The 26,489-nt window shown below is 51.6% G+C and overlaps 1 long non-coding RNA gene across 1 annotated transcript; it reads left to right on the plus strand.

The window, feature by feature from the left end:
- Nucleotides 1-1,092: 1,092 nt before the first annotated feature.
- LOC124103632 (uncharacterized) lies at nucleotides 1,093-22,778 on the plus strand. Its single transcript, XR_006855242.2, has 3 exons — nucleotides 1,093-1,328; nucleotides 20,436-20,656; nucleotides 22,379-22,778. It is a non-coding gene; the product is annotated as an uncharacterized LOC124103632 (long non-coding RNA).
- Nucleotides 22,779-26,489: the final 3,711 nt, after the last annotated feature.

The following is a 26,489-nucleotide window of genomic DNA, read 5'->3' on the forward strand; positions in this document are numbered from 1 at the left end:
CCCAGTTTTACAAATGGAAAAACTGAGGCTAGAGAGGTGAAGGGCCTGATCCCTAACTCCTGACAGCCCAGGAGTCACACCCTGGGTTGCCCCAGGGGCTGGGCGCTGGAGGGAGCTCAGTAACAGCTTCTGTTAAGCACATTCCTGCAAGATCTGCCTGGAAGATCCTGGAAGTCCAGAAAAACATGAAAATGGACTTGGCTGTATGAATAGCCCCGCCCTTTCAGATGTTAGTGGCCCAAGGATTACACTGAGAGACTAACTTACTCTAGGACCACTGGGCAAAAGCCAGGCTCATGCAGAGACCAGTGTCCTGCCTACAAGGTCATTAATGGGCCAGAGGTGTTGGTGCTGCAGCGTCAGAGGACAGCCCTGTCCTGCCCTCACACCTGTGTCAGATTCTGTGGTCCTGCCCCACCTGCCTACCCCTTGCCCCAAAGCCCAGGTGCCTGGAAGTAAAGAGCTGGCACAGTCCCTGCCCTGCTGCCCGCTGCGGTGGCTGCTTTGGGATAAACAAACTTGGACTTTTGTAGGCCCTGAATGACTCAGCACAGCTGGGCCCAAGGCCGCCCCTCCTTAGTTGGTTGGCAGAGAAAGCGGAAATCTGCAGCACCCAGAAGATTCCCTCAAAGAAGTATTGACCTGGTTGCCCACCCCCAGCTCCAACACAGGCTTTGGAAAGAGCCGCACTCCATCTGTGTAGCTGCAAGAGCATGGGCTGCCGTGGGCCTGGGTTCAAATCCCAGCCCTGGTGTTTACCAGCCATGTGGGCTGAGTCCCAGTTTCCTTGTCTGTAAAATGGGGATAATGGGATCTAACTCTGCAAAGATGAATAAAGAACATTTGTGAGGAGAGCACAGGCATTGTGCAAAAGCTTGCTTCCTTTCCTCTCTGGCAACTGAAATCCACCATTAGTGGCAGAGCCATCCCCAGACTCCTTTAAAATGCATGGAGCCGGGAAGAGAGGGACAGTTATTAAGTCCACCTGAGCTGGAGCACGTGTGAGCCTGACTTTTGCAGCTGTGGGATGGAAATGATTCTGTTGCTCCTGTTATTGAGTTACTGACACCCGAGTAAAGCCGGGCTGGCAGGGCTGTGGAGAGCAGATCCTGCCCCACTCCCTTCTTGTAAAAAGGGAAAGGTGCAGAGGGGGAACTCCTAGCTCAAGGTCACCCAGAGTCAGGGGCTGGAAGATCAGGCTCCCATCCAGTTTGCCTGTGATTTGACTTCCTGTGTCCAGGAAGACAGGTCCTGGGGGAGGGGCTGCCCCCACCCCATCCCCAGGCCCTGACAAGGGGCCCTAGATTCTGGAACAGTGCTTGGCAAATGTAAGTACCCAATACGTATTCATGAGTGGATGAGGGAGTGAGTGAATGGGGTGGCAAAAAGAGGAAGGTGCCCCTCCAGGACAGGAGGGTGTCTTCCCAGGGCTGAGTCCACTGCTCCTCCTCCAGATGGCACTGTGTGTGTGTCCAGGGTGGGGGATGGTATTCCCCAGGGAAAAGGATCTGAGCTGCAGCCAGAGGGATGGAGGTTAGACTGCAGGGAGCCAGAGGAGGAGTGGGGAAGGGAGGCTGGGTGGCTGCTTCCTGGGAGCTCTGGGAGGAAGGAGTAGAGCTGTGTCTGGGGGTGGGGGAACTGGGTGAGAGTGCTGGGAGATCCCTGAGTCACACTTGCTCAGAGCCTGGGACACCTGGGGCCTCTATGGGCAAAGTCCACCTCTGCCTCTCAGAGACAAACCAACCTCAGCTCTGGCTGCTCAGGATCCTGTTGCCATAGAGATGCAGAGATGCCTCCTCTAGAGCATTGGAGTCCCTGGGTGTGGCCTCCTCTCAGCATGGTTTGGAGCTGAGGGTGGAGGGGTGGGTGCAGTTGGACCTTGTCAAACACTACGCCCGCCCACTGACATATGCAACATGGCTGCCACTGACCTTAGAGTCCACAGGTTGGACCTGTGGACTATTTACTAACTGGTGGTCCTGATGAGGGACGTTGGATGCAACGTGAGCCTCAGTTCCCTCATCTGTAAAATGGGGTTGGTGGTGTGTTCCCTTGGGCAGTTGTGACAGTCACTTGAGCCTACTGCTGGCACACAGTGAAGCCCCAGCGAGGGGGGGACCATTATTGCTGCAGCTGGTGCCCAGGGAGGGGCTCTGCAGGAGTCTGTCCCAAGGCAGCAGCTCCCTGCCCTCAGCCTGTGGTCTGGGACTCGCCAGCAAGGCTGGAGAGAGGCCGGGCTCCTTCTCCACAGACAGAGGGGATCAGGAGTCAGGAGTTATGTCATCCTTTGAACATGGGCCTGGAGGCTCTGCTGCAGGCGTATCTGAAAAATAAATAATAACAACGTGAATAATTCACAGAATCTGTGTGAATAATTCACCATGGCCTCCCAAGCACCAGCCAATGAGTCACCGCAGACCCAGGCTCCTGTCCTGGTTGCCCCTGGCTGCCCTGCTGGCCCTCAGGAGGGCAGCCTGGTTGCAGGGGCAGGAGGTGCAGGGTATGCAAGGACAAGCAGGACAAGCCTTCTGGGGCTGCAGGTCCTGGGGAACAGCGGGGCAGTAGGGCCGATGGCCTGTGTGGGTTCTATAAGGACACACAGTCTGGAGATGCCAAAGAGGACTGATCTAGGGTCCTCAACTGCAGTTGGCCATCTCAAATCGTTCCCCCTACATGGGCTACATGGTAGAGGCTGATGCAAGGAGAGCCCCTTCGTAGCCTTGACATGAATCCCGAGGAGCCCACACAGGCCCTTCAGGCTTCTCCTGGGCGTCTGGACAAGATGGAGTTAAATGTCTCTGCTCAGAACTCAGTTCAACCCTTAATCACTTAGTGTGTGACTTGGCCACATGGCTCCAATGTTCTGGGTCTCCATTCGCTTGTCTGTAAAATGGGGACTAAGAAACACCTAGTCCACAACATTTTGATTGTTCTGTGGATGGAATGATGTCATGATCATAAATTGCCCAGTGCAATGCCTGACACACCGCGCTTAAAAAACAGTGGCTGCTGGAGACATTCATTATCTTTCCAAAGATAGCATGGTGAGGACTCGGGGTAGGAAGGGGGCTGCTCTGACATTGCTGATGTTCACTTAAAACATGATCTGCAGGCCCGAGAGATGGGTATCAACTGCTGGTCAGCCCCGTGGAGGGCTGTCAGAGAATGGGGGGGCCTCCAAGCTCCTCCCAGTAGATATCGGCTCAAAACAGCCAGTGTCCTGTTTATTTCCTCTTGAGCATTTGCCCTATTGATGATGTGGGTCATCTGCCTTCTCCACTAGGACAGGGACCTGTCTGTCTTATTCACATTTTAATCCCACTCCCTAGAATACCACCAGGCACATAGTAGGTATTTAATAAATCTTTGTCAATTTAATGCCTGGATTCATCAAGTGGCATGTTATCATGAAGGGTTATTGGAACAGAGCCCTCTTTGTGGCTGGCTCAGGAGGGGCTCTGAGGGCCGTAGCTGGGTGTGCAGCTCAGTGGGAAGGTGGTTCTGGGGACAACCCCTGCTAGACTGGCTGCTGCTGATGCTGCAGGGCCGGGAATGTGCCTCTCTCCCTTCCCAGGTACACTTTCCTGAGACCAAACAGTATAAGGGAAGCTTAATGGTGGCACAGGCTCCCTGTGCCTTCCCCAGTAATGATTTAATCACTTGTTTAGAATTTCCTGTGGCATTAATGATTATCCCCCAGAACACGGGGAATAATTGGCTGCGTTCTCGCGGTGAGCGAGTGCCCTGTTAGCAGGGAACAGCGCCCGTTCTCCTGTAATCTTCCTCTCTCACCTGCCCACCGCTCACTCACAGGGTGATAGAGATGGATGAGCTCATGTGTGCAGCGGAGCTGGGAGGCCCACTGGAGAATTCAGGGAGGGTGAGGACTGAGGAAGTGTGTGGAAACGTGGCAAGGAAAGAGAAATAGCAGAGTCAGAGCGAGAAAGAACGAGGCCAGGGTCTGTGTTCTTAGGCCAAGGAATTCCCCATCTCAGTTCAGAGCTTTCAGTTCTCCCCAGCTACCTGGCTTCCCTTGCTGTTTTGCAAAGTCTGTGCAGGAAGGTGTCCCCGGCAGTGCATGCTCAGGTGGGTATCTATGGAGCAGTGATTCTCAGGGCTGGGTTCTGGGACCAGCAGCCACCGCAGTGTGGGCCTGTGTCCAGAGTGCAATGCATTCTCGTGCCCTCTCCAGACCTAGAAGATCCGAAACTCCAGTGGGTGGAGCCTCTCACTCTCAAGCTTTCTAGGTGATTCTGGTGCACCCAGGTTTGAGAAGCCCTGATGTGAGGTATAAGGGTGTAGAGAGGTACATACATGGGGGTGTCTGAGCGTTTGGACCTCTGTCCTAAGCCAGGAAGCTGCAGCAGAAAAGGCCCAGGCAGAAGTCAGGCCTGTCCAGAGGGCCCAGAGCTGCTGCTGCTTATGGAGAGGGTCTGAGTATCACCCACTTCCCCAGCCACTTGCCCCTGGGTGGCCATAAGACCTCTATCTGGGGAGTCTGCAGCGAGGAAGAGGGGGCTGCTGTCCCTGTCCAGGCCTCTGTCCTGCCCACAGTAGGCCAGAAGCTTGTTGTCATACTAGGGACCTGTCCCTGCCTGTCCTCACTGATGTTGGCTTTGAGGGAGGGAGTTTTCAGGGATTCAGCCATTTAAAGAGGACTTTGCAGGGCTGGGGGGAAATGAAATATCCCCTGAGAATGCTACAGCACAATTTGGGCCTAGAGATATTTCAGGGAGCGAGGGGTGGGCTGAGAGAGAGATTGGTGCTCTGAGGGTGACTTGGGAGTGTGAGGGTGCTGTGGGGGGAGGGGAGAGGGAGTTAAGGATATGGAGAGAAAAGGAGCCTCAGGGAGGAGGAGGAGGAGGAGGAGGAGGAGGAGGAAAAAACTGGCCAAGTGGAAAGGGGAAGCCATGGGAGTAGGCAGCCTGAGAGAAAGAACAGAGGTAGAAGGGATGGGGTGGGGCACAAGTGTGTGTTGGGGAGCAAAGAAGAAAGAAGCGGAAGTACTGAGGGAAGGGGAGGCAAGGAAGCCCAGACAACAGATGAAGGGAAATATAATCCCCAAAGGAGAGTGGAGGCTGCTGGTGGGAGGGAGTCACCCAGAGTTGCGTGTCCAGGGAAGAGAGGACATGAAGGCCTTTCCCACCCTAGGCTAACCTGAATCAGAAAAGTACTTAATAAGACAAATAAATGGAAGCTGTGTGAAAAATTAGGAAGCAATAAAGACCTTGCAAAAAAAAGTTTCTGGGAAAAAAAGAGGAGGCTCCAAAGAAAATACCAGAACAGCCGGGTGCGCATATATATATATATATATATATACCTGTAATTCCAGCGGCTCAGGAGGCTGAGGCAGGAGGATCACAGGTTCAAAGCAAGCCTCAGGCTGGGGCTGGGGCTCAGTGGTAGAGCGCTTGACTAGCATGCGTGATGCACTGGGCTCAATTCTCAGCACCACATATAAATGAGTAAATAAAATAAAGGTCCATCAACAACTAATAAAAATATTAAAAAAAAAAAAAGCCAGCCTCAGCAAAAGTGGGGCGCTAAGCAACTCTGTGAGACCCTGTCTCTAAATAAAATACAAAATGGGGCTGGGGATGTGGCTCAGTGGTCAAGTGCCTCTGAGTTCAATCCCTGGTACCAAAAAAAAAAAAAAGGAAGGAAGGAAATACCAGAACAAATGCAAATTGTCCATCCTGGGCAGGCGAGTCCCCAAATCAAGACACCCAGTCCCCCAACTGCCCAACAATGGGGCCCCAGTGGGAGCTGGAAGGAAGAATGGAGGCCGCCCCAATCCCACAGCAAGTAGGCTAGAACTTGGAGATCCAGCACCTCCCACATGCTTTCCCGCCTGTGGCACCTGGGAACCATCTGGGGAGACCAGGGCAGTCCCCAGCATGATGCAGACCTCCAGGGTCTAGGCTCAAACTCCCAGCATCTCTCGTTTCCTTCAATTACCTCGGGGGACCTGCCATCCATTACTTTTGTGCGGCTCTTTCTGAACTCCTTTCTATTTTCAGTTTGTGAAGACCCCTTGGGAGTAACAAATTCCAGAAGGTGGACAGCAGCTGTGTAAAGTAGGACTTCCCTTTAGAAATCCTAAACAAAGGAATTCCAGCTTTGGGGGCCTTCCTTGTGCGGGGCTGCTGCTTCCTTATCAGGAACTTGGGAGTTGAGGTCAGCACTGCCCCCTCTCTCCTGGGCAATGTTCCCAGCAGCCCCTTTGCTCTCACATTCCAAATATCCTGAGCTTTGGGTCAGACAGACAGAGGCTCAAATAGGGGCTTTCTCAATGCCTACCTGTGTGACCTTTGAGCAAGTCACTTATCTGCCTGAAGTATTTCCATCCGAACAGTGGAGAATGATCACATTCCCTATTTCAGAGAATATTGGGGCATGATGAAATAATGTTAAGTCATCGCCAATCAGTCCCTGCACACCGTGGTGGCTGTGGAGCCCCGAGTAAGACAGGGAGACCCTTGCCCTCAGGGAGCACGCATCCCAGGAGGATGCCGGGAAGTAGCCACTGTGATTCTGAAGAGTGATTTGAGTTCCAAAGGTCATAAAAAGATAAAAGGGGGCTGGGGCTGGGGCTCAGTGGTAGAGCGGCAGAGCTCTCGCCTAGCATGCAGTGAGGCACTGGGTTCGATCCTCAGCACCACATAAAAATAAACAAATAAAATAAAGGCATTCTGTCCATCTACAACTACAAAAAAAAAAAAGAAGAAGAAGAAAATTTCCATTTAAAAAAAAGAGAGGGTCTAGTGTAGCTCACTGCTAGAGTTTTTGTGTAGCATGCATGAAGCCCTGAGTTTCATCCCCACACTGAGAAAAAAAAAAATGGAGGAGGAAAGATGGTTCATCAGAGAAGGCCTCTCAATTGAGGTGACATTTGAGCTGAGAAGCCAGATAACTGTGGATCTGGGGGAGGAATTTCCGTTATGAGTTTCAGGATTTGTAGGAAGTTCAGGGCCACATATTTTGTATCCTGTATGGTTTCCTAGAATCTGGCCCCTCCCACCCCTCATCCCCACTCTCTGGGCTTAGAGTCCTCCAGTCTGCTAATGGGTCCCAGGCCTGGGAAAGTGCGGGAGCACGTGGGCTGAGAGCTCTGCCTCCTCCTTCCCTCACTCCCACGCTGTCTCCCTGGTTTTCTGGCTGCCCAGGGTGATGGATGCTTCCTTCCAGGACCGAGTCACGTGCTGCCTCTTACAAACTCTGGAGGATATCTCTGCCAAGGCTGCACTGCCTGCTCCACCCCCACCCAGCCCATGAGAAGGCAGATTTATAGAGGGTTTTCCCCAGGGACTGAGCATGTATCCGCTTGACTCTGGCTCAGAAGCTACAGAAGTGATCCTGTTCAGAGACACTTTCTTCACACAGATGAGGAAACCGAGGCCTGGGAGAAGATACCCACCAGGCAGCAGCTGAGCAGGGGCTTGAGGCAATATCTCCCAATGGCTCACTCTTCTGGCACTTGTGACAGCTTGCCTACATTTAGGGCTTTGCCAGGGTCTGAACTTGAGCTCCAGAGCTGGATCTGTGCAGCCCCCTTAGAGGAGTCCCCAGCAAGCACTCTGTGCAATTAGCCTGCATTAGTACTGACTACTTAGAGGGCCGTCTTGAGGAGGTCTTGACTCTGCATCAGGGCTTGGTTAGGAAGGAGTGTTGTAGTTTAGTGGCTCTCAAATTTTAGCATGCATCAGAATCACCTGGAGGGCTTGTTAAAACACAGATGTCTGGCTTCCACCCCATTCAAGGGTCTGATGTGCGGTATGATCATTTGCATTTCTAACAAATTCCCAGGTGATGCTGATGCTGATGGTCTGAGGACCACACTTTGAGAACTGCTGCTATAATTGATTAGTGCTGTCTGCTATAGGAATAAGAACGGGGAATTTTGACAAGTAGGGCATATATTTGCCATTCCTCTTCTAGTAGGACTGCTGAAGATTTTTTGTCATAAATTTAAAATCCTTGTTTCATAGGCAGCCACAGTCATCTTTTCAAAATACAAGCCTAGTCGTATGATTTAAAATCCTTTGAGGACCTCCCCAAAGAAAAAAATGCCATAATGTGGTCTACAAAGTTCTGCACAGTGTGGCCACTGCCTATTGCTCCAGCCTATCTCACATGGTCATATACTTCTCCCTTCATTCCATCTCATTGATCTTAACTCTAATCACAGGGTATTTGCACATGCTGTTCCCCTGTCTGGAATTCTCCTACTGTCCGCTGGGCTCCCTGCCTAGTGAACTCCAACTTGTCTAGAAATCTCGGGTCAGAGATTTGTGTCTCCAGGGAAGCTATCCCCTACTCCCTGACCTGGTCAAACTCCCTCATCATGTGTTCTCACAGCCCACTGGGTTTCTTCTCTGATGCATTTAGAACAAAGTAATTCCATTATTTATAGTGATTATTTGATTAACACCTGCCTAATGCACCGTACACAAGCTCTAGGAAGGCAGGGACCATGTATCCTTTTTTTACTTTTTACTGATTCCCTGGAGCCCAGCACAGTGCCTGTTACATAAAAGGGTCTCATTAAATATTTGTAGAAAGAAAGAAAAAGAGAAAGATGTTCTGAATTTCCACTGGGCTTCTGTTTAAAGTTTTTCTGCAAAGAGGAAAGGGGAACATGGCCAATCTGTAACCAACAAAATTCACAGAAGTACATGGGCCACCAGACACAGTAGCATATACTTATAATCCCAGCAATGCTGGAGGCTAAGACAAGAGCATTGCAAGTTCAAGGCCAGCCTCAGCAACTTAGTGAGGCCCTAAGCAACTTAGTGAGACCTTATCTCAAAATAAAAATAAAAAGGGATATGGCTCAGTGGTAAAGAGCTTCTGAGTTCAATCAGTACCAGAGAGAGAGAGAGAGAGAGAGAGAGAGAGAGAGAGAAAGGAGAGAGAGAGAGTACATGAACTTCAGTAGCATGAGATCCCACTGCCTTGGACAATAGTAAGCTCTGAAGTGGCCAGAGAGAAGTGGGGAAAGAAACATGTCTACTGGGCCCCTCTACATCCCTCTGTGAACTGGTTCTTTGCTTTTGCCTATGCTACCCCATTGTACTCTCAGAATAGGTCAGCATTATGATCCCCACTTTCCAGATGGAAGGACCAAGGCTCTGAGAGGACAAGTGAGTTGTGTGTGAAGTGTGGGCATGGATTTGTTTTTTTCCTTCAAACTTGGAGGGGACTGAGGTCCCAAGAAGAAAGAGCACAGGTGGCCAACAGCTGAGAGGAGGATCTCTGGGTTCTGGTCAAGCAAACAGGCTATTTTCTCAATCATGTTACAGACCTCTCTGTGCAAGAAACAAGTTAATCAGCGGTGACAAAATAAAGTCCCTGCCCCCATGGAGTTTCCAGGATACTTACAGGAGACAAAACAAGGAAGCTAATAAACAAGAAATTATCAGGTAGTTGTAAAATCTGCGAAGAAAATAAATCAGGAAATAAATAAATTGGGGCTAGTGTGTGATCAAGTTTTAAGTGGGGTGTTCAAAGTAAGGCTTTTAGAGGGTGACATTTGAATGGAGCCCTGAGTTATGAGAAGGTTTCGATAAGGGCTAATTTCTCCATTGGGAACAGTAACACTACTACATATACTGTATATACTACTGTATGTACCATACTTGTAGAGGCCCTGAGAAATTTTAATTTCTTTGAAAATCAAAAGAAAACCATGAGCTTTCAGGTTGAAGAAAATATTTTCATACATAATGTGAATGTATCTGTGTTTATACCAATGCAGTCATAAAGTATGATTTGTGTATCTTTTTATGGAGGAAAGGACTCGCAAAGACAAAAAGGCCCTGGAGCCCAGGAAAATCATAGTGTGGCTGACTATAACTATGGGACACGCCACACAAGAGCATTTCAGGCCAAGGGAACAGCAAGAGCAAAGGTCCTAGGTGGGAATGAGCTGGGCATGTTGGAGAAGCAGAAAGAAGGTCTTCAAATGAAATAGGTAGATTGGGAAGAGTGATGGGAAATGAAGTTGCAGGGTCAAGACCATCAAAGGTCTGTGCATAGGGAGATGTGGACCAAGGTAAGGAGGAGAGATGGTAACCAAGGGAATGTCCACTGACTGATCTTGGAGCCGGAGGTGGTAGGTTGCTTCTCAGTGTCTGAGTGGCTGGGGTCACACCTGAGCTTGGAGGACCAATATGTCTCCTTTAAGAGAGGGCCTGAGTGGACACCTGGCCACGGCATCTTTTCAGCCAAAATAAGCCCACAGTCCCTTGAGCAATTTTCTGGATCCCTGCCCACCCACCCAAGAAAAAAGTGGGTTTTGTCTCTTAGGCATTGTCAGGAACAGGTGTTTCTGTGACAGGAGGATGTTTTTGAGTTGGGGGGCTGAGCCCCTTTCTCTTGGCCTCATTTCTGGGGCTCACACAGCTCCTCCCTAGGGCAGCCAGACTTGGGGGGCTGGGGCTTCGGCAAGTGAGATACAGCAAGGAGCTATTTAAAGCTGCCGGCAGCTCACCCCTTCTGTTCACGGCTTTGCTGGGTGGGAGCTGCCATCGTCACGCACCCACCGGCGCCTCAGGAACACAGCAGCCCAGCGCACCCACACAGAGAGGTGGGGGGAGGGTCCTCATGCACCTCCATGGGGCCGGCAGGGCTCCCCCTGGCTGGCAGGGCACGGCTGATAAGCAGGAGTGGACCCTCAGACCCACCCCATGTTTCCATGACAGACCAGAAAAGTGCCCTAAATTTAGGTCACCCCCCCACACACCGTTGGCTACAAGTGTAACCAATTAACAACTTTCCAAGGGTGTTGGTGGAGGCAGGGGCATCTTCAGGCCCATGTGGGACCAGAAGTGCTCCTTGTGCCTTGGAGGTATCCCAGGCCTTGGGGAGAGGAGCTATGAGCACCCTGCCCTACCAAGGCTGCAGCTATGAATGAGTGGTCTTTCTGGAATGTTCCTATGGCCTCCATCTCTCATACCTCCCAAGGTCCCAAGCAGGGAGTTGTCTGGAGGTGGCTGCTCAAGGTCTGCAGGGGTTAAAAACACCAGCTGAGGGCCCTTGGTGTGAATCCAGGCAGGTGACTTAACCTCCCAGAGTTTCCTTTTCTGTGATATGGAGATAAAAATAATGTCATCTCAGATACTTGTGAAGATTTTATTTGAATTAAAAATGTACAGAGCCTCCCCACAGCCTAGTGCACGGTGAACTCCACACCTAAGGGCCACAGCAGCACCTCCAGGCCCCTCTGGATACAGACACAGGTTAGAGGGTCCTGGGAAGGGAAGGCAGCAGGTGGGTTTGGCCTCATGTGGACTGTTATGTGCCAGCGGGGACCTGGACACACACTGTCCCCAGGGTACATGGGACTTTTTCCAGTGAAACCATCAGCCCGCAGTGATGACTATTGAAGCCTCGTCCTCACTCTCATCCTAACTAGCAGGACAGACCCAGGCTCAGGAGCACCCAGCAGCTCCTCGGGAGGGAACACCTGAGTCAATCAGATGAGGGAGGGCAAGTGGGAATTTGGGGTCCTCTTTCAGGGCCAGACAGACAGATAGTTCTATGCAGGGTCAGACCACAGTGATAAGGGGACTTCTAAGGGGAATATCCTGAATTGGGAGGGCCACTAGAAACTGCACAGGGAGAGGAGAGATGGTGAAGTCTGGGCACTGACAGGCGGGGGCTAGAAGCCGCAAAGGGAAGGGCAGGAGCAGAGAGGTGCACGAGGGCCAAGCAGGGAGCCAGGTGAGGGTCAAGCAGGGGAAGGCCCCCAGGAGGCCCACTGGACAGCTTCTCACCTCCTTCATGGGTGTGTGTTTTGGTTTGGTTTGGTTTGATCCTGGGGATTGAATTTTGGGGCACTCTACCACTAAGCCACATCCCCAGCCCTTTTTTGTATTTTATTTGGAGACAGGGTCTCACTGAATTGCTTTGTGCCTCGCTAAGTTGCTGAGGCTGGCTTTGAACTCACGATCCTCCTGCCTCAGCCTCCCAAGCCGCTGGGATTACAGGCATGCACCACCGTGCCCAGCTTCCATGTGCCTTTCCTTCACTGACCGTCTCCTTATGACCCACTCCTTCACCTACATTCACCCTTGAACCCTCACACAATGTCCCATCACTCCACCCAGGGACCCCTCTGCCCGACTCAGGGTACCCTTCATCATGCCCAGTGCCCCCACCCCTCCCGTGCCTCCTTTGCCGAACCTCTTCACCTCCCCCACCCAGTCCACATACTGCATCTGGTGGTGCTATGACCCCCACCCAAACCCTCATGAGATCACCCTGGGTCCTCTCCAGGGAGCCTCGGGTCCTCTGCCAAAGTCCAGGACTCCATCTCCAGCCCAGCTAACTCGCTTCTCCAGGTCCCCATCACCCCCTTCCGTCATCGTGTTCCGCAGCCAGCCGCCTGGGAGCTGAATCAGAGCCATAGAACTAACATTTTGCACACACGTCTCTCCAGATGACAGGCAAGATGGGCCTTCTGCCCTCAGCCCACACACACCCGTGCTCAGGAAGCACACAGAGCCAGGGCTGTACCCAACATGGGTGGGGAAGAGGGCTGGGGTGGGCCCCTTCCCCGCCTCAGATACCAACCCTGGCCTTTGCCCTTTGGTCTCTTTTGTTCAAGGCTTGGAAGTCCCCTTTTAGGGAGCAGAAAAAGTACAATGGGAGATGAAGCAAGACCAGAGACTGGTACAGCCCGGCAGCAAGAGCTGATAACAAGCAGAGAGAGGGATGGGACAGAAGCATGACGGAAGAGCAGTGGGGGAAAGGCAGGGATAGAGACAAGGCAAGGAGAGGCAGAAAAAGGAAGAGAGAGAGAGAGAAGAAGAAGCAGGTGCAGCACTCACGAGAGGGGAAGAGAAGAGCAGGGACCCTGAGCTCAGTGCAGCCAGAGTTCAGATGGGAGGAAGGTGTCAGGAGCCCAGCAAGCCCTGAATGCGGGCCTCAGAGAAGCCCAGGGGAAACAGAACCCCAGAATTCCCAGGGATCCAGGCTGGGCCCAAAGTGGGAGAGCAGAGGCAGTTTCCGGGATCCCAGGACCCAGAGGTGAGCGAGTGGCGAGTGAGAACAAAGACAGTGGGGATCACACACACTGTGATCAGGAAGAACCTGGGACCCAGGAATCTTGCTAGGGAGGGTTAGCTGACCTCTATGGAGGCCCCTGCTGCTAGCCCAGCATCCTTGTGTTTCTGCTCAGGATCATTCCCAGTGGTCACCACTGATTGAAGCCCTATTATGCACTAGGTACTCACAGCCATCGCCTCTTCCAGATCTTTCACACAAAACGCTTGTTAGGCCAACACTGCTTTTTGTTGTTGTTGTTGTTTTTAAACAGAGAGAGAGAGAGAGAGAGAGAGAGAGAGAGAGAGAGAGAGAGAGAATTTTAGTTTTCGGCGGACACAACATCTTTGTATGTGGTGCTGAGGATCGAACCCGGGCCGCACGCATGCCAGGCGAATGCGCTACCGCTTGAGCCACATCCCCAGCCCCTAGGCCAACACTGTTTTGACCCCATTTTACAGATGAGGAAACTGAGACTCAGACACACAAAGAGCTTTGTCTAGATCTGTTTAACTCCACCATGTTATCTGTGAGCCTCTCTTTTTCTAGTTCTGTGAAGGTCCGTCTCTGCGCTAACATTTTGTGATTCCAGTTTTCTTACTTGCCAACACATACACGTGGGTGGACCCCAGAAGACACTCACACAAGGGTCTCGGTATCCGTTCTTCATCGGTCCCAAGGCTTCCCTACCCCACCCCCAGCTCCTCCTGCTTCCCCTCCACAGTGTCTCAGATCACCTCCCTCTGGCTCAGCAGCTAAGCATGAGGATGATGTCATTCCTTTTATTTAAAGAAAAGAGCTGAGCTGGAGCTTCAGGATGGGGGTCCATGTGGGAGCAGGAGCCAACTGACTAGCCTCTTCTGTCCCCTTAACTGCAATCTGCTGAGCTGCTTCCTGAGCCCTGGCACATCCCCCAAGAAGCACCCCTGCTCAGCACTGGAGCAGTGAGGGAGACACTCAAGAGTTAACAGGGAAGCCAGGCACCAAGGTCTGTGGGGATGCTAGTGTGTTTGTAAGAGCTCTCTGCAGTCAAAGGACACACTGCTGTTAAAGCCACACTGAGGGGGAAACTGAGACTCCTGGCCTGTGCCTTCAGTCAGTCACCTAAGGTTATTATCTATGCATGGTTTCCCAGGAGGAGGGTGAAGGGAAGGAGGACTGACTGAATCCGGAAGTCTGTGCTCTTTCTCTTTCATCCTCTAACAGTCAGAGGCCAGTAACTTGTTCTCTCTGAAACAACTGAGAGGGGCACGGAGGAAAGAGCCCATGGCCCAGGGATGGGGTCTTCTCCTGGGCTCCCAATTCCCTTTCATGGCCTGTCCTCCCATCCATGCCAGGACCTCTCAGCAAGATCTCTAATTCTTTCTTACCTCAGCCCCGCTTCCTTCTGAAAGGTTTCTTTTAACATAACTAAGTACCCTACTAAACCTGCTAACATCGATAAGAGATGGGCACGCTTTTATCCTCATTTTATAGGCAAGGCAAGTGAGGCTTGGGAAGGGTCAAGAGTCAGCCCAAATCACATAGCTTATAAGTGGCTGTTAGTGTTGAGATCTTAAATGTCTCTGAAGCGCCATCTCTTAAAGGCTTATGACCGGCCTGAGGTGCTTGAGGAGTTGGGGTCTAGTGGAAGGACGTTAGGTCATTGGGAGAGTGTTCTTTAAGGGGATATTGGGACCCTGGCCTCTTCCTCCATCTCTTGTTGCTTCCTGGCTGCTGCGGGGTGAGCAGCTCTGTGGCACCACATAGTTGCCACTTTGCTGTTCTGCCTCATCACAAGCCCAAAGCCACAGGGCCAAGTACAGTGCACTGAAACCTCTGACACTGCAAGCCAAAATAAACCTTTCCTCCTTATAAGTGGATCATCTTGGGTCTTTTGTCATAGCAATAGGGAGATGACTAACATAGTGTCAGAGCCAGGGTACCAACCCAGGTCTGTCATATTCCAAAACCACTGTTCTCGGTCCTTCACTATTCTGCAAGACTCTCCTCTAGCTTCCCCAAGACCCTCACGGCTCCGGTGTGTGCCCCTGCAATGGACTGAATGTTTATGTCTCCCCAAGTTCCTATGTTGAAATAATCCTAAACCCCAAGGTGATGGTATTAGGAAATGAGGCCTTTAGAAAGTCATTGGGACTTAAGGCTCAAGAGAGGGATTTGTGTCTTAAAAAGTAGATCCCAGAGAGCTCTTTGTCCTTTCTGCCACGAGAGGACACATCGAGAAGATGCTGTCTATAAGGAAGCTGGCCCTCAATGCACAGCAAATCTGCCAGTGCCTTGATCTTAGACTTCCCAATCTCCAGAATTGAGAGAAATAAAATTCCATTGCTTTTGATATTTGTTATGGTGGCCCAAACAGAGCACGGCATCCCCCAACTCTATCAAGGCTGTTTTTTAAGTCACCAAGCCTCTCTTCTGTGGGCCCTACCCCAGCAAGAGGCTCCAGATAAGGTGACTGGGACCACCATCTTTGGATCCTCTGTCAACTTCCAGGGTTCCTTGCCCCGGTAGCTTTCAGCAGGTCCCTGCCAGGAGCAGGCAGAAATGCTTGTTCTATATTTTATTTAGCCACTAATTGCCTGCGTTTAAAAGGCATCGCAGTGCCACAGTCGTCCACTGCTTCATGCCCTGATGCGTGCTTCTGCATGAAGGGACAGTTGGGCGGGAGAGTGGGGAGGGCGAGGGGCCACAGTCTCCCCAATGACAGCTTTAAAAGCCTGACCCCAGCGCTGAGTGCTGGAGGATGTCAGGTTGTCACCCTGAGAAACGAGACAGGGCATGCAGGGGCTGGGGCCTCTGCAGAAAGAAGGAGAGAGGTCAGGGCCCTGGCAAGGGCCAGGAAGGCATTGGAGGGGGCACTCTATGTCCCCACTCACCCCTAGGATGAAGGCGCAGCTGATGGAGCCTACCCAGAATGCTTTGGTTCAGCTCCACTCCTGCCTAGAAAACTCTGCAAAAACCAGCTGCCTGGAAAGGGACTTAGTACTGTCCCCAACAGGCACATCTCCTGAGATCAGCAAGAAGACAGATTTTGAACCTTGACTTTGTTCAAGAGCAAGAGATGGCAGTTGAGGAAGACAGGGAAGAGGTGGGAAGGTAGAAGGAAGTGCTGAAGCAGGTGGTGGGTGACCCCTAACTCTGGAGATGGCCCCAGCAGTCTTATTTTGGGTTTTCCACCTGTTTAGAAAGTGCTCACCCAGGTAAGGGAAGAGAAAACTTGTTTCCCACCATTTCCATTCTGAGCCATATGAAAGCTTTCTCTGACTCCAACCCTTACACCAGCAGCAAGCCTACAATTCAACCACAACCCTATTGAACCTCTCCTCAACTCCAACTCTAAATCCAACCTTCATCTCACTAGGATTTCAACCCTAATCCCATATGTAATACAAAAATCAAGCTGATATCTACCCCACAGTCTAATGCAAACATCAGTAATAATCCTAACCCCATTTTCAACCCCCCCACAAACCTCTCCACAATAGGGATTAAACCCAGGGCCTCACACATGCTAAGCGGGTGCTCTACCATTGAACTACACCCCAAACCCCAGCCTCCAATATATTTCTAATCTTGGTTTGTTGTTGTTGTTTTTGTACTGGGGATTAAACCCAGTGCCTTCAGCATGCTAGGCAAGAACTCTACCCCGAAAGCACTCCCAGCACATGCTTCTAATCTGAACCAATCCCTAACCATATCCCTGACCCCAACCCCAGTCCTTTAATATCCATCTCAGATGGAAAACCATCCCAATTTCCTTTCCATTCCTCATTTTTTGGGGGGAGCCCGGTGGGGATTGAACCCAGGGTGCTTAACCACTTAGCCACATCCCCAGCTTTTTTTATATTTTATTTTGAGATGGGGGTCTCATTGAGTTGCTTAGCGCCTCACTTTTGCTAAGGCTGGCTTTGAACTCGTGATCCTCCTGCCTCAGTCTCCCAAGCCACTGGGATTACAGACCTGCGCCACCGTGACCAGCTTCCCAGTCACGGACTTGACCCAATCCTTTCTCCAATCTCTATTTGACCCCCTAACTGTGACTGATGCCAGTCCCTCACCCTGGCACTATGCCCAGGACCTGGCTTGGTCCCAAGGCACCTGGACTGGCTGAAAGTAGATTTGAGGTCTTCCATCTTGAGCCAAGCTATAAAGCCATGGGGCCTTCAGGGTGGGGCCTCCCATTGCTGGAAGTGCTCAGGGCCCCCATTTTGAGTGGATAGGTCTGAAGCCTTCCTGCTCTGTTCAGCTCCCAACCAGCAGGACTTGGGTAGGGGTGTGACAGGCTTCCTGCTGCCAAGACAGAGCTGAGCAGCCCTGCTTCTCCTGAGGAATGGCAAAAAATTAGCACTTGGCTGAGCCGGCCCACCCCTGCGCTCCTCACACCTCGGTGGGTAATTTCTACATGGCCAAAGGCTGAGCTTAATGGGCCGCTGCTTCCAGCCCGGTGGACAATCTGGGAAAGCAGCCCCCAGGGTCTCCCACAGACGAGGGGCTCTGCCTCTCCTAAAAGGATGGCATTTGCATCCATCAGGAGAGGAGGGCAGGCTGAAAGCTCGGAATCCTACAGTTGGGAGAGAAGGAGGGAGCCAGAGTGCTCTGCGGAGCCCCAAGAAGCAGGACAACATCCTCTGGAGATGGGCAAAGAAGCCATTCCTGTTTGTGCTGGGCGTGCCAAGGAGCCATCTCTGAGCTCGGCAAATGCCGAGTGATTAAGCCGCCAGCGAGTGAAGCTTCCAGACAGCCCTCCAAGAACAGCTCTGTTCCCGGGCCCACCACCGTCCACCCTCGAGCCACCCGGTGATGCCACCACATGGGCTGCCCCCCATTGTGCTGTCATAACCCACCCCTCTTCCTGGGGTCAGTCTGTCTGTCTGCTCAGATGGGGAGCTAGCTGGCTGGCTGGGCTGGCCGCCAGCTCTGCATTTCCTGCCTGGCCCCGCACACCGCACTGTGGTTGCTCACCCAAAGCTAACTGAATGGGCTGAACTTTCTCCAGCTTCATCCTCAGCAACTCCCACTTCCTGGGAGGGTGGAATTGTGACTATCACTCTGTCTTGCAGGAAAGGCAAGATGGCCTAGTGGTTAACAATTCGAGAAGCAAACAGATACTCCTGAGTGCTAAACATACTTCCAGCCCCATCATTTCTAGCTCTGTGGCCTTGGGCAAGGTTTCCTCACTTCTCTGAATGAAGATAGTGGTTCCTGTCTCACAGAGTTGGTTTTAGAGTCTGTACTGGGTATGGTGGTGCATACCTACAATCCCAGCAACTGGGGAGGCAGAGGCAGGATTGCAAATTCAAGGCCAGCTTAAATAACAGCTCAGTGGTAGAGCACTTCTGGGTTCAATCCTAGTAACTAAAAGAAAAAGAATTCCATAAGGGAACTGGGGACTCGGCTTAGTGATAGAGCTCTTGCCTAGCATGTGCAAGATCCCGGGTTTAATTACCAGCACCAAAAAAAAAAAAAAAAAGAAGTAGTATTCAGTAAGTGTGTGTATGCACGTGCATATGTGTGTAAAGTGCTGGTGCACTGGCTGACACACAGTGGGTCCGCAGTAAGCACTGTCTATGATAATGGTGGGGCTGCAGATACTGGTAGCCTGATTGAGAAAAGTCCTCAGGAGAAGAGATCAACTGGGGCTCTTCTCTGAAGGGGCAGCCCCAAACCTGATGTATTCACAGTCCTGCCTGAGCACCCATTGACTTTCCCTTTATTCCACCCGTCTCCCTCCCCTAGGCCAAGGAATCGAATCACTCATTCATTCATTCGTTCATTCATACCTTCGTCTAACAGCTGCTTATAGATGGCTCACTCCAGGCCAGAGCCTGTACTGTGGGCTGGGAGGTCAGTCAACAGGCTGAGGTTTCTGACTCCCCTGAGACTAGACGGGGGACTGGTGCTCTGTCTGTGCTAGCAGGGGGAGGACCCCTGGTCTAAGGGCTGGATTCCTAGAGGAGGGCTTTCTACCCTAACTTCTGGAGGACGGGGGGCAGTTGGCTGGACAGAGGGGAGAGAGAGAGTCCAGGTAGAGGCACGAGTCTCGGCAAAGTGCAGGGTGGGAGGCCACATGGATTTCGGGCTTTGAGAGTGTCCTGAGTCTCCGTGGAACAGCAGGTGATGACACAGGACACTGGCTGGACATGGGACTCTCCTCATGGGGTGCTTTCTTCAGGGATGGGCCCTGGCTGATTCTTTTCTTTGTCCACACACAGCCTCACTTCTCAACAAAGGCCTGTCCTGGGGGAGAGGGAGAGGGAGGTGGAGGGAGAGTGAGACCAGGAGGGGAGTTTCCACCCAGGGTAGCATGGGATGGAGGCTCAGAGGAGAGGGTGACCACAAAGCAGCCCCCCCCCCCAGCCTTTGCTTGACTTCCCCACTCAGTCTGCATCACATACCCGAACTACTTCCTGTCACAAACGAGGAGACCAAGGCACCCAGATTTTCAGTAACATGCCCCAAGGGTCACACCTACAGCATGGGACCCTGGGGTCAGTCCCCAGAACCTGTGGCTCTTAACATTAGGCCACCCTGGATAGGGGGCAGTACTGAAGGAGATGACCTGGGGGCAGGAAGCAGTGGAGGGAATGAGCTTTCTTGGGGTGACCTCTGGCCTTGCGACCAGCCAGTCACCCGACGCAGACCTGGGGAGCAAGTGCCTGCCAGAGCCCAGAGGGACAAAGCCCCCATTCAGTGCTCAAGGATCTTTGCTCCCAGCTGCTCAGCTCCTTGCAAAGCATTTTCCCTTAATAGCCTCCCATTCAGTGGCGGCTGCAGCCCACATCTGCAGAAACCAGGCCACGCAACTCCTCCCACCAGGCCAGCAAGGCTGCCACAGCCACCATGGTCACCATACCCCAAGCTGCTCCTTCTCTCTCATGTCAGAAAACTCCCGGTCCCCTACCACTCCACCTGCTATTTTTGGGACTGCCCATAGTGGAGGGACAGAGCTGAGACCCTTTCCCTCAGGTCAGCCTGTCCTTAACTTTTCTCTGCAAAAAATGTATCTTAAAGGTATTGGTAGAGGATAGGAGGAAGAGAGGGACTCCTAGGTTCTCCTCTGCTTTCAATTTGCTGTGTGACCTAGGGAAAAACACGTCACCTCTCTGGGCCTCCTGATAACTCAGATGCAGACTGCCCACATTTGAATCCTAGATCCACCACTAATAAGCTGTGTGAACTTTGACATCTCTCTCTGAACCTCAGTTTTGTCTTCTGTATAAATGAGTTGACCTACTTCAACAGCTGTTGAGAGGATTAACCAGATGACCCATGTGAAGCATTTAGTTGGTGCCTGGCTCACGGTAAATAATAAGTGCTAGTTGTCGTTGTTATTATTATTATAGGTATTTTTCAAATATTTTAACTATGGGTTTTTTTTTTCTTTTCAGATACAATTTTTCCAGCAGAGCCCTAATATTATATGGAGAAGGTGAAATGGTGTGGGGTGGGCTTACCCACCTGTTCTTCCTGCAATTCCTATACTGTTTTCTCTGGTTTTGACCAGTAAGTTCCAGAGGTTGCCCCAAGACACTGCAGGCCACACTCTCCAGATTCTCATTCAGGAAGTCTAGGGTAAACCCAGACAGCAGATCTTGTAGAATCATCCCAGGTAATCCCAAAATCTCCCAGGTTGGAGCGCCATAAGGTCTTTTCTGGATCTTGCTAAGGACTTTGGGTACACGGATTTCCTTTCCCGTGGCCCCCCCCTCTTAGGCTGAGAACCCACCCCTCACAGACCTAGCAGGTTCCAATTGTTCCCATTCTCTGGCTCAGCAACCAGCCTCCTCTGCCTGGCCTCCATCCGGGCGCCCTTCTGTGAGTTCTTTCTTTTGGAGCCTGATCAAAAGGGGGCACGAGGAGGAAAGCGCTCCTTCCCTCTCCTCCAGCCCAGCCCTCCTCCACCACCATGCTCCTGCCCCTCCTTTCCAAGCCAACGTGTTTTTTCTTTTCTTTTTCTTTTTTTCCTTCCTTCCTTCCTTTCTCTTCCTCTCCCTCCCCTATCCCCCCATCCCTCCCTCCCTCTCTTTCAGTGCTGGGGATGGAACTCAGGGCTTCACACATGGCCTCTTGCATGCTAGGCCAGTGCTCTACCACTGACCCACACCCCACCCCCACTTTTATAATAATGTCTAAATGTCACCATGTGCCGGACACTACACTAGGCACCTTCCATTTATCAACTTGCTAAATCCTCATACAGCCCTCACATCCCCCTTGACAGATGAGAAAACAAAAGCAGAGAGGTTAGGTGACATGATTAAGGTCACACAGCTATGAATAGTCAAGATGAAGTTCTACCCTAGGCCAGCCTGACCCCATAACTCAGGCTCTTATCCCTTCTGCTGATGTCCTTCCCTTAGCACTTCCCACCTACTCCCTGCCTCCCACATCCTCAGGGACCAGCTAAAATGTTTCTCAGGGGACAGGGCTTTGGGCCACACCCCAACAGCTGACCAGATGCATCACAGGAGGGGCTGGTCTAATTGGTGTCTGAGGTGCTGGGGTTCTGAGTCCTGCTAGAGGGGCAGAGCACTCCCATGGTGAGTCCAGCCACCCAGCCATTCCTCCTAAGTGAACCCCACTGGACCATCCATCTGCTGTGTGGCAGTCATCATTCATCCATCCATCGGATGCCAGCTCAGCCTGTGCTTACTGGCCCTGGTCATCTGTCAGTCTTCCTTCTGACATCACAAGCCACCAGATGGACTTTACTTGACTCTTAGTTCACCAAGGGGTCAGTCCCTCTCTACAGGCCAAAGGCCTCGACTTATGAGTCTCCAGGGTGGAGATTGCCGACTCAGGGTCGGTGAGAACAAACCTAGCCACTGTCCCTGCAGACCTTATAATCGGATACCCACAGAGCCAACATTCACACAGTAGTCTCCCAGGTCAGCCTGTTGAACCAGGTCTCTCTTCCTGCTCCCACCACCACCTCATCTCCCCTGGGCCCAGCTGCCCCCACTGCCAGGGGACCTTTCCCTTTGTGACCTGTCCTGGTAATTTGGAAGGTGATTAACAGCAATCACGCTTGAGTTTGACATCCAGGCACGGCCGCTAAATTGAGGCTCACAAAGCCTCCTTGACATCCAATATGTTATATGCTTTTCCCCTTAATTAGGAGCTAAAGTGGATAAATATGAAGTTGCCATGGCAACAGCCTCCCGGGTTGGTGGAGGGATGCAGCTCAGTTTCTGTCGGCTGGCTGGCTGACATGTTGGCTGATGGACCAAACCGGCTCCTGGGAAGGAGCAGGAAGAGGCCCTCTCCCACTTTCTTAGCCCCTCCCCCTCAAGTCCCAGTTCTGATTATTCTCTTCTTCACTGCTCCTTAGACTTCATAGAGCCTCAGGATGCCCCACCTGGACCACAGAGCTCGGTTGGTCGAACCACCTCATGGAACAGTTCAGGAAACTGAAGAGGAAGGAGCCAGAAGGAGATGATATCTGACACCCAGATCTCCTGACTTCTGGATCAGAATCTGTAGTGGTTCTTAAATGTTGTGGGGTACCAGATCCCTTGGAGAATCTTTTGAAAATTATGGATCTGGTAACATAAGTCTGAGGTCAGCTGTGCAGTGGGGCTCAGACCCAGGACTGGGCTGAATCTGCTTTTTAAATTTAATTAACTGGGCTGTGGACGTGGCTTAGTGGTAGAGCACTTGCCTGGCATGTGTGAGGCACAGGGTTCGATTCTCAGCACCACATATAAATAAATAAAGATCCTTTGACAACTAAAAAATATTTTTTTAAAAATTTAATTAACAGTTGAGTTCTTACTATGCATTTTCCTCATGTCATCTCATTTAATCCTTCTATGGGGCAGGTAATATGATTATTTCTACTTTCCAGATGAGAAAACAGAATTTCAGAGGTTTGACTGCTTCCTCAGTTCACACAGCCATGGATGAGGAGCCAGGATTTGGACCCAGCTCTGTCCGCAGGCTGTGGGGTCCAACCTCTGCAGTGCCTTTCTCCAATCTACAAGTAATGGCTGCGGTAGCTGAGGGGCTTCAGCCAGGAAGTTCTTCTCCTGCCTAGGAAGATGAGGGGGACCCTGAAAAGCTCCCCCTCTCTGCCCCCCAGTTCTGCTGTTGGGGTGGGTGGAAAAAAGTCTGTTGGTTATGCCTCATTCAAGCCTCCCATTGAAGAAGAACCAGCCCCAAACACCTTCTAATAGAGATCAAGTCATTTAAACCTTGAAGGAGAAAGCAGGGGCTCCATTCAAAGAGCTGAACCCACAAAAGAAAGCACCTCAGAGCTACCAAAGTCCTATTTTCAGGAGACCAAACTGGGTCTTTACCTTTTCACCTTCCCTTTTTTGCCAAAGAGAGTTCCTGCAGAGCCTTGTGCTTGGCCAGGGAAATGAGGCACACTCTGTCCCCAGCCCGCAACCAGAGTATGTCCCCTCAACTCAGAAATCCATCCGGCCCTGCGCCTGTGCTGGCAGGTGGGAGGGGAGCACTGTGCCTCCTCCCTGAGGAGCTGGGACTCGGGGCTCCTCCAGCACCCCCGCACCACGAGGCGTGGGTGCTGGCAACGAGAGCTGGGGCTGGTGGCTTGGCCCCCGAACTTCCTTTCCTTCCAGTTCCAACTAAAAATAGAGACGGCAAGGACGCAGCTCGTTTTGTCAGACAGTGTGAAGGGGGGGGACGCCTGTGCAGACATAGGCCCCCCCTTTCTGAGCATGTGATACCCAGCCCCCAGTTTTCCCCATATGCCCCCCACCTCTCAAGGCCTTCCTCTGCTGTGACAGCTGTTGCTGTGGAGCCAGGGTCTCTGTGTACCTTCTGATTGGTCTTTGGCTTTGGGGAGGGATGGAGGTCAGAGTAGCAGAACAGTGGAAGGGCTGACCTCAGGGAGTTTCCTCTCCCTCTCCCTCAGGCCACATGGGGTGGGTGGGACAGGACTGGGCGCTTTACCCCTTTAGGACTGGAATAAGACCCAGCAGTTCAGGCTGCAGAGTGGAGCCCCGGGGTGGTACTTGGGGGTGTGAGCACACGAGGTCCTGGGGGCATGGACAGCTGGGGAAGCTAGTGCTGGGCTTATGGACAGACATAAAAAAGTTAACTCTACCAAGGTCCTTGTCCCCAAAGGGCCAATTTCTTCCCCAGGATAGAGACCAAACTAGAGATCTCTTCTGATTCATCCCATGCAATCCAGCCTAGGCACTCAAAAGACTGCACATCTATACTTCTAGGTTGCAAATAGGGTGGTGAGGAATAGGAGAAGGGAAGCAGTTTACCATGGTGTCTCCTGTGCCTGGAACAGTGCCTGGTGCATCCTAGATGCTTGGAAACATCTGTTGAGTGACTGAATGAAAGGATGAATAAATGAATGAATAGGATGCAGTCATGACCCAAGATAAAAAGGGAATCATTAAAGCCATCGTTATAGTACTTTTGCAGCAGGGCTGGGCTGAAAAATTAGAGCCAAGGGCAAACTAATAATTTGATGCCTCTTCAAAATAACATTCTTTCAATATGTGTTCAATATTTATTTGAAGGAGAGGCTATGCAGGGCCTGGGCAGGAAGGAGGGGCCAGAGGTAGTGCTCAGGGAGCTGGCTGCAGCCCTCAGCTTCTCCTCCAACAGCCAGAAAAATTCTATTCTTGCCCTAAAGTCACTAGCCCCAGTGAGCTTCACAGAAACTCTTGGGTGCTCTAGGACCCTCATCTTGACAGGGAAAGAGTTCAATGAACAATTGTTGTAGCCTAAGCACCCTGTGAGGATCTTACCTCTGCACCCAGAAGCTTCAAAAAGGCTCCCATTCACCCCCACTAGCCCCCTTTTTGTGCAGTAAATATTCTTCTCCAACTTATAGGGCCCTTTAGAGATGGGGTCTCTTCTTCAGGTGGAGGAGAAGGGCTTGGTGGTGGGTCTACTCAGTGTTCTTCTCAAGGCCTGACAACTTCTCTCCCCCATGTTCAGGAGGAAAGTTCAGGATGGGGAGGTGGAGGGTAGAGGGGTCACATCCCATGGTTTGCAGCTCTAAGCAGGTGAGAGGAGAGTGCAGGCTGCCAGAAAAGACTCCTGCTCCCTCCCAGTGAGCTCCCTGACCAGACCTGTAGTTCTAGGGCCCCCAGTCTGCAGGGAAACTCCGGGAGCCCCTCAGTGAGTGAGTTCAAGCGGCCTGAGGTGGATGGCATTGGAGCCGCTGAAGTAATGCTGTCTGACTTCCATTCCCTTGGGGATGCCTGGGAAAACCGGGTATCTAGCCAATGAAGTGATCACCGGAGCAAAATCTTTAAGTAAATACAGTCACTCACTTCCGTTTCCTCTACTCTACTCGCCTCACTCTCTTTGTGCTTTCTGCATCCAGTCCCACAGTCCCACCTCAGTCCATTGGTCCTTGTACCCACAGTGTCCCTATAGCTTCTTTCCTATCCCCCATCCTTACAACCAGCTTCTCCATCCCTTCTTCAGCCCCCTGCTACCTGCTCATCATAAAATGAAGCCTCTGAGTACTTGTGCAGATGAATAAATAATAGCAACATTATTTCTTGAGCACTCGCTGGGTGCCAGGCACTAGGCTAAATACTTCTTTATGTACATTATCTCATTTCCCCTTCACAGTGACCCCCAAGGCAAGGCTTGAGATCAGAATCCCAGCTTTCTCACTTACCAGTAGTGGGATCATAGGGAAACCACTTCACTTCTCTGGGACCCTGTTTCCTTGCCTGTAAAATGGGGAGATCAACAGTACCTACTTTATCGAGTTATATGAGGATGGAAAGAAACAGTGCCTAGCACCGCCTGGCTCATGGGCTGTTTCATGCACTGTCATTACTATTATTGTCCCCCATTCCAGATAAGGGAACAAGGGGAAGCCATTCACCAGGGTCATATATGGCTACAACACAGCAGCATCCAGATTCTAACTAGGGCCTCCCCCTCAGTCTTGACCAAGAGTCTGCAGGCTGGACCCTGGTCAGATATCTCCCCTTCCCCCAGGGTTACAGGTTCCTCCTTTTCCTTGCCCATGGAAAGGAAAATGGAACTAAATGAACTCCAGCAAGCCTTCTGGCTTCCTAGTGACAACCAACATCCCACAATGCTCTAGGAAATGTGTGCACACGCCCACCTGCCAGGCCTGGAGGAATCCAGGCTTTAGACTTGAAAGGTAATTCAATCCCGTGGTGCTTCCTCCCATACCCCCCCCCCCCCCGCAGCTCTGGGTGTTCCAGGGGGTGATGCAGACCCAGTTACAGAGGAATTAGCAGCTGTGCTCAGCCTTGCTCAGAGATAGCCCCCTTGGCATTGGCACAGATTCTGATTGGGGTGCAGTTACTGGAGACACCGGACACCCCTAAGTCCAACACTCATCTACCCTTACCTCATGCACCCCTGCCTTTCAGAACTCCTTTGTCCTCGCCAACTCTCTACCTTTCCTCAGCTCCCCAAGGCCAGGCTCCCCTGGCCCTCTCCCACTCTGAGGAAGCTCCCTT

The sequence above is a fragment of the Marmota monax genome, unplaced genomic scaffold, assembly GCF_021218885.2.
Source record: "Marmota monax isolate L192 unplaced genomic scaffold, Marmota_monax_Labrador192_F-V1.1 WCK01_AAM20220418_F8-fsc00006, whole genome shotgun sequence".
NCBI lineage: Eukaryota > Metazoa > Chordata > Mammalia > Rodentia > Sciuridae > Marmota > Marmota monax.